Here is an 11846-nt window from a genome sequence, read left to right on the forward strand (position 1 = left end):
GGGCCGGGGTGCCGTCCCATACGCGCTCCCACCCCCACCCCCACCCCCACCCCCACCCGCACTCCCACCCCGCCCCCTACGCCCACCCCCACCCCCGGTCCCACACCCCTCCCCCACTCCCGGCCCCACCCCCAACGCGTCCAAGCACGCCGAGGTCCTCGCCGCCCTCCCCCTTTACCTCCCTCCGAACCCGCCGCCTCCCCCCACCCACCCGCCCCCGCCGCCTCCCCCCACAAACCCGCCCCCGCCGCCCCCCAGCCCGCCCTTGTTCAAGTGGGCGTGGGCGTGGTGGCTTGCAGGTGGAAGGGCCGGCTGGCGGCCGTCTGCCCGTGCAGCAGGCACCCGCAGCGGGCCCGGGACCCGCGGGGCGGTGCGCGCGTGGCGAGAGTTCGGGGGCCAGGGGGTGTTTGGAGGAAACCTTGCTGGGTAAGAGTGGGGGGGCTGTGGCGGCAAAGGGAGGGGAAGTGAGGCCGAAAGGGCAAGAAAAGACCAAGAAAAAAAGCCTACCGCACCCGGTATTCCCAGGCGGTCTCCCATCCAAGTACTAACCAGGCCCGACCCTGCTTAGCTTCCGAGATCAGACGAGATCGGGCGCGTTCAGGGTGGTATGGCCGTAGACGTGAGCTGCTGCCACTAGGCGCCCTAAGAGCCTGCTCTGTGCCTCCCGACCCGCGCCCTCTGCTCTTCGCTCCTCACTCCCCACCCGCCCCCCCTCCTGCCCTGGGCCTTGCACCTGCCTGCCCGCCTGCCTTCCTTCCAACTGGCCCAGGGGACGGGGGCGCCTGCAGCGCCCCCCTGTCGCGAAAGTCCAGGCACTCTCCCGCACAGGCACTCTCCAGTCCCGGCAGCCTCCGCCACCACCGCCGCCTGGCTCCCGAGATGGCAAAGGGGAGCGTCGGTGCGCCGGGAGCGCGGCCCGCGCGGTGTTCTCCGCGCCCACCCACCCACCGTCCCCCACCCTCCGCCCGAGGGCAAGCGAGGGCCGCCACCAGGCCTTCCAGTCTCTCCACCCCGCCTTGCTCAAAGCCAGCGCCAGCCACCGGCGTCCGCCAGGGACTCTCCTCAGCAGCCCAACCCCATCGCCCTTCCTCCGCCACCCTTCCCTCGCCCACCCACCGACGCCAGGACCCGACTGAGAGACTCGAGAGCACGGCTGGCACAGACGAACGCACAGACACTCGGGGAAAGACAGAGACCCAGAGAGAGGGAGATGTAGATAGAGAGGAAGAGACACACAGGGGGAGACACAGACAGAGCATCCAACACACAGACCCGCTCGGACCGCACGACAGACGCACGCAGACCCTGACCTGGATGTGCACAGGGACTAAGACTCAGGTGTCCCCGACAGAAACAGACACACAGCCCACACACACCGCACAGCACACAGCACAGCACAGAACACCACAGCACAGAACACCACACCACAGCACACCACACACACACACACACACAGACACACACACACACACACACACACACACACACGGAGGAGGCTGTGTTGGCGAGGAAGCTGGCCCCGGGGAGGGTGATCGTCCTTGGGCATGGTTTGGGCGCCCAGGAGCTCCTCGGGGCCCGAGGACTTGCAGCCCAGTCTCCAGGAAACCCGCTCTGCTCCCATTCCTGCCCGGGACCCTCTGTGGCCCTGGGCGCGTACGGGCCATTCTCCTATGCTCTCGTCCTTGTCTTGGGGGGCCGCTTTTGCTCGTCGGGAGCCGCGCGCCGCCGTCCCGCCGTGTCGATGAGCGAACGAGCCTCCCTCTTCGCTTCGCCGTTGCGGGAGACTGAGCACGGAGTCGGGTGTCAACGGGTGGTCCCGGGTGCCAACGGGTGAGGGCCCGGGCGGTCGGCCATCTTGTATCATGCCCACACGGAGCAGGGACCCCCGGCCCGGGGGCAAAGGGACGGTGATCCGCCGGGAGGGGGGGAATGCCCGCCCGGGTGGAAGCGCAGCCCAGGGCTGCTGGGGAGAAGGTGGAGGCGTGCCCAGGCAGAAGATGGGGCCGGTTGCCCGGTGTGCCTGGGCACTCGGGGCGGCCCAGGGGAATGGCCAGTGACTCGGTGGATGAGGGCCCGAGGCGCGGGACCTCGGAAGGGCACGCCTGCCTGCCGGGCCGGGGTGCCGTCCCATACGCGCTCCCACCCCCACCCCCACCCCCACCCCGCCCCCTACGCCCACCCCCTCCCCCACACCCCTCCCCCACCCCCGGCCCCACCCCCACCGCGCCCCAAGCCCGCCGCGGTCCTCGCCGCCCTCCCCCTTTACCTCCCTCCGAACCCGCCGCCTCCCCCCGACCCACCCGCCCCCGCCGCCCCCCAGCCCGCCCTTGTTCAAGTGGGCGTGGGCGTGGTGGCTTGCAGGTGGAAGGGCCGGCTGGCGGCCGATTGCCCGTGCAGCCGGCACCCGCAGCGGGCCCGGGACCCGCGGGGCGGTGCGCGCGTGGCGAGGGGCCGGGGGCCAGGGGGTGTTTGGAGGAAGCCTTGCTGGGTAAGGCGGGGGGGGGGGGCTGTGGCGGCAAAGGGAGGGCAAGGGAGGCCGAAGGGGCAAGAAAAGACCAAGAAAAAAAGCCTACAGCACCCGGTATTCCCAGGCGGTCTCCCATCCAAGTACTAACCAGGCCCGACCCTGCTTAGCTTCCGAGATCAGACGAGATCGGGCGCGTTCAGGGTGGTATGGCCGTAGACGTGAGCTGCTGCCACTAGGCGCCCTAAGAGCCTGCTCTGTGCCTCCTGACCCGCGCCCTGCCGCTCTTCGCTCCTCACTCCCCACCCGCCCCCCCTCCTGCCCAGGGCCTTGCACCTGCCTGCCCGCCTGCCTGCCTTCCAACCGGCCCAGGGGACGGGGACGCCTGCAGCGCCCCCCTGTAGCGAAAGTCCAGGCACTCTCCCGCACGGGGACTCTCCAGTCCCGGCAGCCGCCGCCGCCACCGCCGCCTGGCTCCCGAGATGGCAAAGGGGAGCGTCGGGGCGCCGGGAGCGCGGCCCGCGCGGTGTTCTCCGCGCCCACCCACCCACCGTCCCCCACCCTCCGCCCGAGGGCAAGCGAGGGCCGCCACCAGGCCTTCCCGCCTCTCCACCCCGCCTTGCTCAAAGCCAGCGCCAGCCACCGGCGCCCGCCAGGGACCCTCCTCAGCAGCCCAACCCCATCGCCCTTCCTCCGCCACCCTTCCCTCGCCCACCCACCGACGCCAGGACCCGACTGAGAGACTCGAGAGCACGGCTGGCACAGACGAACGCACAGACACTCGGGGAAAGACAGAGACCCAGAGAGAGGGAGATGTAGATAGAGAGGAAGAGACACACAGGGGGAGACACAGACAGAGCATCCAACACACAGACCCGCTCGGACCGCACGACAGACGCACGCAGACCCTGACCTGGATGTGCACAGAGACTCAGACTCAGGTGCCCCCGACAGAAACAGACACACAGCCCACACACACCGCACAGCACACAGCACAGCACAGCACAGCACAGCACAGGACAGCACAGAACACCACACCACAGCACACCACACACACACACACACACACACACACACACACACACACACACACGGAGGAGGCTGTGTTGGCGAGGAAGCTGGCCCCGGGGAGGGTGGTCGTCCTTGGGCATGGTTTGGGCGCCCAGGAGCTCCTCGGGGCCCGAGGACTTGCAGCCCAGTCTCCAGGAAACCCGCTCTGCTCCCATTCCTGCCCGGGACCCTCTGTGGCCCTGGGCGCGAAAGGGCCATTCTCCTATGCTCTCGTCCTTGACTTGGGGGGCCGCTTTTGCTCGTCGGGCGCCGCGCGCCGCCGTCCCGCCGTGTCGATGAGCGAACGAGCCTCGCTCTTCGCTTCGCCGTTGCGGGGAGACTGAGCACGGACTCGGGTGTCAACGGGTGGTCCCGGGTGCCAACGGGTGAGGGCCCGGGCGGTCGGCCATCTTGTATCATGCCCACACGGAGCGGGGACCCCCGGCCCGGGGGCAAAGGGACGGTGATCCGCCGGGAGGGGGGGAATGCCCGCCCGGGTGGAAGCGCAGCCCAGGGCTGCTGGGGAGAAGGTGGAGGCGTGCCCAGGCAGAAGATGGGGCCGGTTGCCCGGTGTGCCTGGGCACTCGGGGCGGCCCAGGGGAATGGCCAGTGACTCGGTGGATGAGGGCCCGAGGCGCGGGACCTCGGAAGGGCACGCCTGCCTGCCGGGCCGGGGTGCCGTCCCATACGCGCTCCCACCCCCACACCCACCCCCACCCCGCCCCCTACGCCCACCCCCTCCCCCACACCCCTCCCCCACCCCCGGCCCCACCCCCACCGCGCCCCAAGCCCGCCGCGGTCCTCGCCGCCCTCCCCCTTTACCTCCCTCCGAACCCGCCGCCTCCCCCCGTCCCACCCGCCCCCGCCGCCCCCCAGCCCGCCCTTGTTCAAGTGGGCGTGGGCGTGGTGGCTTGCAGGTGGAAGGGCCGGCTGGCGGCCGTTTGCCCGTGCAGCCGGCACCCGCAGCGGGCCCGGGACCCGCGGGGCGGTGCGCGCGTGGCGAGGGGCCGGGGGCCAGGGCGTGTTTGGAGGAAGCCTTGCTGGGTAAGGCGGGGGGGGGGGGCTGTGGCGGCAAAGGGAGGGCAAGGGAGGCCGAAGGGGCAAGAAAAGACCAAGAAAAAAAGCCTACAGCACCCGGTATTCCCAGGCGGTCTCCCATCCAAGTACTAACCAGGCCCGACCCTGCTTAGCTTCCGAGATCAGACGAGATCGGGCGCGTTCAGGGTGGTATGGCCGTAGACGTGAGCTGCTGCCACTAGGCGCCCTAAGAGCCTGCTCTGTGCCTCCCGACCCGCGCCCTGCCGCTCTTCGCTCCTCACTCCCCACCCGCCCCCCCTCCTGCCCTGGGCCTTGCACCTGCCTGCCCGCCTGCCTGCCTTCCAACCGGCCCAGGGGACGGGGGCGCCTGCAGCGCCCCCCTGTCGCGAAAGTCCAGGCACTCTCCCGCACGGGGACTCTCCAGTCCCGGCAGCCGCCGCCGCCACCGCCGCCTGGCTCCCGAGATGGCAAAGGGGAGCGTCGGGGCGCCGGGAGCGCGGCCCGCGCGGTGTTCTCCGCGCCCACCCACCCACCGTCCCCCACCCTCCGCCCGAGGGCAAGCGAGGGCCGCCACCAGGCCTTCCCGCCTCTCCACCCCGCCTTGCTCAAAGGCAGCGCCAGCCACCGGCGCCCGCCAGGGACCCTCCTCAGCAGCCCAACCCCATCGCCCTTCCTCCGCCACCCTTCCCTCGCCCACCCCCCGACGCCAGGACCCGACTGAGAGACTCGAGAGCACGGCTGGCACAGACGAACGCACAGACACTCGGGGAAAGACAGAGACCTAGAGAGAGGGAGATGTAGATAGACAGGAAGAGACACACAGGGGGAGACACAGACAGAGCATCCAACACACAGACCCGCTCGGACCGCACGACAGACGCACGCAGACCCTGACCTGGATGTGCACAGGGACTCAGACTCAGGTGCCCCCGACAGAAACAGACACACAGCCCACACACACCGCACAGCACACAGCACAGCACAGCACAGCACAGCACAGGACAGCACAGAACACCACACCACAGCACACCACACACACACACACACACACACACACACACACACACACACACACAAGGAGGAGGCTGTGTTGGCGAGGAAGCTGGCCCCGGGGAGGGTGGTCGTCCTTGGGCGTGGTTTGGGCGCCCAGGAGCTCCTCGGGGCCCGAGGACTTGCAGCCCAGTCTCCAGGAAACCCGCTCTGCCCCCATTCCTGCCCGGGACCCTCTGTGGCCCTGGGCGCGTACGGGCCATTCTCCTATGCTCTCGTCCTTGACTTGGGGGGCCGCTTTTGCTCGTCGGGCGCCGCGCGCCGCCATCCCGCCGTGTCGATGAGCGAACGAGCCTCGCTCTTCGCTTCGCCGTTGCGGGAGACTGAGCACGGAGTCGGGTGTCAACGGGTGGTCCCGGGTGCCAACGGGTGAGGGCCCGGGCGGTCGGCCATCTTGTATCATGCCCACACGGAGCGGGGACCCCCGGCCCGGGGGCAAAGGGACGGTGATCCGCCGGGAGGGGGGGAATGCCCGCCCGGGTGGAAGCGCAGCCCAGGGCTGCTGGGGAGAAGGTGGAGGCGTGCCCAGGCAGAAGATGGGGCCGGTTGCCCGGTGTGCCTGGGCACTCGGGGCGGCCCAGGGGAATGGCCAGTGACTCGGTGGATGAGGGCCCGAGGCGCGGGACCTCGGAAGGGCACGCCTGCCTGCCGGGCCGGGGTGCCGTCCCATACGCGCTCCCACCCCCACCCCCACCCCCACCCCGCCCCCTACGCCCACCCCCTCCCCCACACCCCTCCCCCACCCCCGGCCCCACCCCCACCGCGCCCCAAGCCCGCCGCGGTCCTCGCCGCCCTCCCCCTTTACCTCCCTCCGAACCCGCCGCCTCCCCCCGACCCACCCGCCCCCGCCGCCCCCCAGCCCGCCCTTGTTCAAGTGGGCGTGGGCGTGGTGGCTTGCAGGTGGAAGGGCCGGCTGGCGGCCGATTGCCCGTGCAGCCGGCACCCGCAGCGGGCCCGGGACCCGCGGGGCGGTGCGCGCGTGGCGAGGGGCCGGGGGCCAGGGGGTGTTTGGAGGAAGCCTTGCTGGGTAAGGCGGGGGGGGGGGGCTGTGGCGGCAAAGGGAGGGCAAGGGAGGCCGAAGGGGCAAGAAAAGACCAAGAAAAAAAGCCTACAGCACCCGGTATTCCCAGGCGGTCTCCCATCCAAGTACTAACCAGGCCCGACCCTGCTTAGCTTCCGAGATCAGACGAGATCGGGCGCGTTCAGGGTGGTATGGCCGTAGACGTGAGCTGCTGCCACTAGGCGCCCTAAGAGCCTGCTCTGTGCCTCCTGACCCGCGCCCTGCCGCTCTTCGCTCCTCACTCCCCACCCGCCCCCCCTCCTGCCCAGGGCCTTGCACCTGCCTGCCCGCCTGCCTGCCTTCCAACCGGCCCAGGGGACGGGGACGCCTGCAGCGCCCCCCTGTAGCGAAAGTCCAGGCACTCTCCCGCACGGGGACTCTCCAGTCCCGGCAGCCGCCGCCGCCACCGCCGCCTGGCTCCCGAGATGGCAAAGGGGAGCGTCGGGGCGCCGGGAGCGCGGCCCGCGCGGTGTTCTCCACGCCCACCCACCCACCGTCCCCCACCCTCCGCCCGAGGGCAAGCGAGGGCCGCCACCAGGCCTTCCCGCCTCTCCACCCCGCCTTGCTCAAAGCCAGCGCCAGCCACCGGCGCCCGCCAGGGACCCTCCTCAGCAGCCCAACCCCATCGCCCTTCCTCCGCCACCCTTCCCTCGCCCACCCTCCGACGCCAGGACCCGACTGAGAGACTCGAGAGCACGGCTGGCACAGACGAACGCACAGACACTCGGGGAAAGACAGAGACCCAGAGAGAGGGAGATGTAGATAGAGAGGAAGAGACACACAGGGGGAGACACAGACAGAGCATCCAACACACAGACCCGCTCGGACCGCACGACAGACGCACGCAGACCCTGACCTGGATGTGCACAGAGACTCAGACTCAGGTGCCCCCGACAGAAACAGACACACAGCCCACACACACCGCACAGCACACAGCACAGCACAGCACAGCACAGCACAGGACAGCACAGAACACCACACCACAGCACACCACACACACACAACACACACACACACACACACACACACACACACACACACGGAGGAGGCTGTGTTGGCGAGGAAGCTGGCCCCGGGGAGGGTGGTCGTCCTTGGGCATGGTTTGGGCGCCCAGGAGCTCCTCGGGGCCCGAGGACTTGCAGCCCAGTCTCCAGGAAACCCGCTCTGCCCCCATTCCTGCCCGGGACCCTCTGTGGCCCTGGGCGCGAAAGGGCCATTCTCCTATGCTCTCGTCCTTGACTTGGGGGGCCGCTTTTGCTCGTCGGGCGCCGCGCGCCGCCGTCCCGCCGTGTCGATGAGCGAACGAGCCTCGCTCTTCGCTTCGCCGTTGCGGGGAGACTGAGCACGGACTCGGGTGTCAACGGGTGGTCCCGGGTGCCAACGGGTGAGGGCCCGGGCGGTCGGCCATCTTGTATCATGCCCACACGGAGCGGGGACCCCCGGCCCGGGGGCAAAGGGACGGTGATCCGCCGGGAGGGGGGGAATGCCCGCCCGGGTGGAAGCGCAGCCCAGGGCTGCTGGGGAGAAGGTGGAGGCGTGCCCAGGCAGAAGATGGGGCCGGTTGCCCGGTGTGCCTGGGCACTCGGGGCGGCCCAGGGGAATGGCCAGTGACTCGGTGGATGAGGGCCCGAGGCGCGGGACCTCGGAAGGGCACGCCTGCCTGCCGGGCCGGGGTGCCGTCCCATACGCGCTCCCACCCCCACCCCCACCCCCACCCCGCCCCCTACGCCCACCCCCTCCCCCACACCCCTCCCCCACCCCCGGCCCCACCCCCACCGCGCCCCAAGCCCGCCGCGGTCCTCGCCGCCCTCCCCCTTTACCTCCCTCCGAACCCGCCGCCTCCCCCCGACCCACCCGCCCCCGCCGCCCCCCAGCCCGCCCTTGTTCAAGTGGGCGTGGGCGTGGTGGCTTGCAGGTGGAAGGGCCGGCTGGCGGCCGTTTCCCCGTGCAGCCGGCACCCGCAGCGGGCCCGGGACCCGCGGGGCGGTGCGCGCGTGGCGAGGGGCCGGGGGCCAGGGCGTGTTTGGAGGAAGCCTTGCTGGGTAAGGCGGGGGGGGGGGGCTGTGGCGGCAAAGGGAGGGGAAGGGAGGCCGAAGGGGCAAGAAAAGACCAAGAAAAAAAGCCTACAGCACCCGGTATTCCCAGGCGGTCTCCCATCCAAGTACTAACCAGGCCCGACCCTGCTTAGCTTCCGAGATCAGACGAGATCGGGCGCGTTCAGGGTGGTATGGCCGTAGACGTGAGCTGCTGCCACTAGGCGCCCTAAGAGCCTGCTCTGTGCCTCCCGACCCGCGCCCTGCCGCTCTTCGCTCCTCACTCCCCACCCGCCCCCCCTCCTGCCCTGGGCCTTGCACCTGCCTGCCCGCCTGCCTGCCTTCCAACCGGCCCAGGGGACGGGGGCGCCTGCAGCGCCCCCCTGTCGCGAAAGTCCAGGCACTCTCCCGCACGGGGACTCTCCAGTCCCGGCAGCCGCCGCCGCCACCGCCGCCTGGCTCCCGAGATGGCAAAGGGGAGCGTCGGGGCGCCGGGAGCGCGGCCCGCGCGGTGTTCTCCGCGCCCACCCACCCACCGTCCCCCACCCTCCGCCCGAGGGCAAGCGAGGGCCGCCACCAGGCCTTCCCGCCTCTCCACCCCGCCTTGCTCAAAGCCAGCGCCAGCCACCGGCGCCCGCCAGGGACCCTCCTCAGCAGCCCAACCCCATCGCCCTTCCTCCGCCACCCTTCCCTCGCCCACCCCCCGACGCCAGGACCCGACTGAGAGACTCGAGAGCACGGCTGGCACAGACGAACGCACAGACACTCGGGGAAAGACAGAGACCCAGAGAGAGGGAGATGTAGATAGAGAGGAAGAGACACACAGGGGGAGACACAGACAGAGCATCCAACACACAGACCCGCTCGGACCGCACGACAGACGCACGCAGACCCTGACCTGGATGTGCACAGGGACTCAGACTCAGGTGCCCCCGACAGAAACAGACACACAGACCACACACACCGCACAGCACACAGCACACCACAGCACAGCACAGCACAGGACAGCACAGAACACCACACCACAGCACACCACACACACACACACACACACACACACACACACACACAAACACACACACACACACACGGAGGAGGCTGTGTTGGCGAGGAAGCTGGTCCCGGGGAGGGTGGTCGTCCTTGGGCGTGGTTTGGGCGCCCAGGAGCTCCTCGGGGCCCGAGGACTTGCAGCCCAGTCTCCAGGAAACCCGCTCTGCTCCCATTCCTGCCCGGGACCTCTGTGGCCCTGGGCGCGTACGGGCCATTCTCCTATGCTCTCGTCCTTGACCTGGGGGGCCGCTTTTGCTCGTCGGGCGCCGCGCGCCGCCGTCCCGCCGTGTCGATGAGCGAACGAGCCTCGCTCTTCGCTTCGCCGTTGCGGGGAGACTGAGCACGGACTCGGGTGTCAACGGGTGGTCCCGGGTGCCAACGGGTGAGGGCCCGGGCGGTCGGCCATCTTGTATCATGCCCACACGGAGCGGGGACCCCCGGCCCGGGGGCAAAGGGACGGTGATCCGCCGGGAGGGGGGGAATGCCCGCCCGGGTGGAAGCGCAGCCCAGGGCTGCTGGGGAGAAGGTGGAGGCGTGCCCAGGCAGAAGATGGGGCCGGTTGCCCGGTGTGCCTGGGCACTCGGGGCGGCCCAGGGGAATGGCCAGTGATTCGGTGGATGAGGGCCCGAGGCGCGGGACCTCGGAAGGGCACGCCTGCCTGCCGGGCCGGGGTGCCGTCCCATACGCGCTCCCACCCCCACCCCCACCCCCACCCCGCCCCCTACGCCCACCCCCTCCCCCACACCCCTCCCCCACCCCCGGCCCCAGCCCCACCGCGCCCCAAGCCCGCCGCGGTCCTCGCCGCCCTCCCCCTTTACCTCCCTCCGAACCCGCCGCCTCCCCCCGACCCACCCGCCCCCGCCGCCCCCCAGCCCGCCCTTGTTCAAGTGGGCGTGGGCGTGGTGGCTTGCAGGTGGAAGGGCCGGCTGGCGGCCGATTGCCCGTGCAGCCGGCACCCGCAGCGGGCCGGGACCCGCGGGGCGGTGCGCGCGTGGCGAGGGGCCGGGGGCCAGGGGGTGTTTGGAGGAAGCCTTGCTGGGTAAGGCGGGGGGGGTGGCTGTGGCGGCAAAGGGAGGGCAAGGGAGGCCGAAGGGGCAAGAAAAGACCAAGAAAAAAAGCCTACAGCACCCGGTATTCCCAGGCGGTCTCCCATCCAAGTACTAACCAGGCCCGACCCTGCTTAGCTTCCGAGATCAGACGAGATCGGGCGCGTTCAGGGTGGTATGGCCGTAGACGTGAGCTGCTGCCACTAGGCGCCCTAAGAGCCTGCTCTGTGCCTCCCGACCCGCGCCCTGCCGCTCTTCGCTCCTCACTCCCCACCCGCCCCCCCTCCTGCCCTGGGCCTTGCACCTGCCTGCCCGCCTGCCTGCCTTCCAACCGGCCCAGGGGACGGGGGCGCCTGCAGCGCCCCCCTGTCGCGAAAGTCCAGGCACTCTCCCGCACGGGGACTCTCCAGTCCCGGCAGCCGCCGCCGCCACCGCCGCCTGGCTCCCGAGATGGCAAAGGGGAGCGTCGGGGCGCCGGGAGCGCGGCCCGCGCGGTGTTCTCCGCGCCCACCCACCCACCGTCCCCCACCCTCCGCCCGAGGGCAAGCGAGGGCCGCCACCAGGCCTTCCCGCCTCTCCACCCCGCCTTGCTCAAAGCCAGCGCCAGCCACCGGCGCCCGCCAGGGACCCTCCTCAGCAGCCCAACCCCATCGCCCTTCCTCCGCCACCCTTCCCTCGCCCACCCACCGACGCCAGGACCCGACTGAGAGACTCGAGAGCACGGCTGGCACAGACGAACGCACAGACACTCGGGGAAAGACAGAGACCCAGAGAGAGGGAGATGTAGATAGAGAGGAAGAGACACACAGGGGGAGACACAGACAGAGCATCCAACACACAGACCCGCTCGGACCGCACGACAGACGCACGCAGACCCTGACCTGGATGTGCACAGAGACTCAGACTCAGGTGCCCCCGACAGAAACAGACACACAGCCCACACACACCGCACAGCACACAGCACAGCACAGCACAGCACAGCACAGGACAGCACAGAACACCACACCACAGCACACCACACACACACACACACACACACACACACACACACGGAG

General features: G+C 70.3%; 6 non-coding genes across 6 annotated transcripts; all 6 read right to left on the reverse strand.

Annotated features, from left to right (window-relative positions):
* Nucleotides 1-500: 500 nt before the first annotated feature.
* LOC148161303 (5S ribosomal RNA) lies at nt 501-619 on the reverse strand. The gene has a single exon (XR_015767674.1). It is a non-coding gene; the product is annotated as a 5S ribosomal RNA (ribosomal RNA).
* A 1947-nt stretch (nt 620-2566) lies between these two features.
* On the reverse strand, nt 2567-2685 carry LOC148161304 (5S ribosomal RNA). The gene has a single exon (XR_015767673.1). It is a non-coding gene; the product is annotated as a 5S ribosomal RNA (ribosomal RNA).
* Nucleotides 2686-4636: 1951 nt separating this feature from the next.
* Nucleotides 4637-4755, reverse strand: LOC148161305 (5S ribosomal RNA). Its single transcript, XR_015767675.1, has one exon. It is a non-coding gene; the product is annotated as a 5S ribosomal RNA (ribosomal RNA).
* Nucleotides 4756-6707: 1952 nt separating this feature from the next.
* LOC148161306 (5S ribosomal RNA) lies at nt 6708-6826 on the reverse strand. Its single transcript, XR_015767676.1, has one exon. It is a non-coding gene; the product is annotated as a 5S ribosomal RNA (ribosomal RNA).
* Nucleotides 6827-8782: 1956 nt separating this feature from the next.
* On the reverse strand, nt 8783-8901 carry LOC148161307 (5S ribosomal RNA). Its single transcript, XR_015767677.1, has one exon. It is a non-coding gene; the product is annotated as a 5S ribosomal RNA (ribosomal RNA).
* A 1960-nt stretch (nt 8902-10861) lies between these two features.
* LOC148161308 (5S ribosomal RNA) lies at nt 10862-10980 on the reverse strand. The gene has a single exon (XR_015767678.1). It is a non-coding gene; the product is annotated as a 5S ribosomal RNA (ribosomal RNA).
* Between the last annotated feature and the right edge of the window lie 866 nt (nt 10981-11846).

This window comes from Eumetopias jubatus, unplaced genomic scaffold (genome assembly GCF_037043125.1).
Source record: "Eumetopias jubatus isolate StellerSeaLion01/CBP00866 unplaced genomic scaffold, mEumJub1_p1.0 scaffold_253, whole genome shotgun sequence".
Lineage (NCBI taxonomy): Eukaryota > Metazoa > Chordata > Mammalia > Carnivora > Otariidae > Eumetopias > Eumetopias jubatus.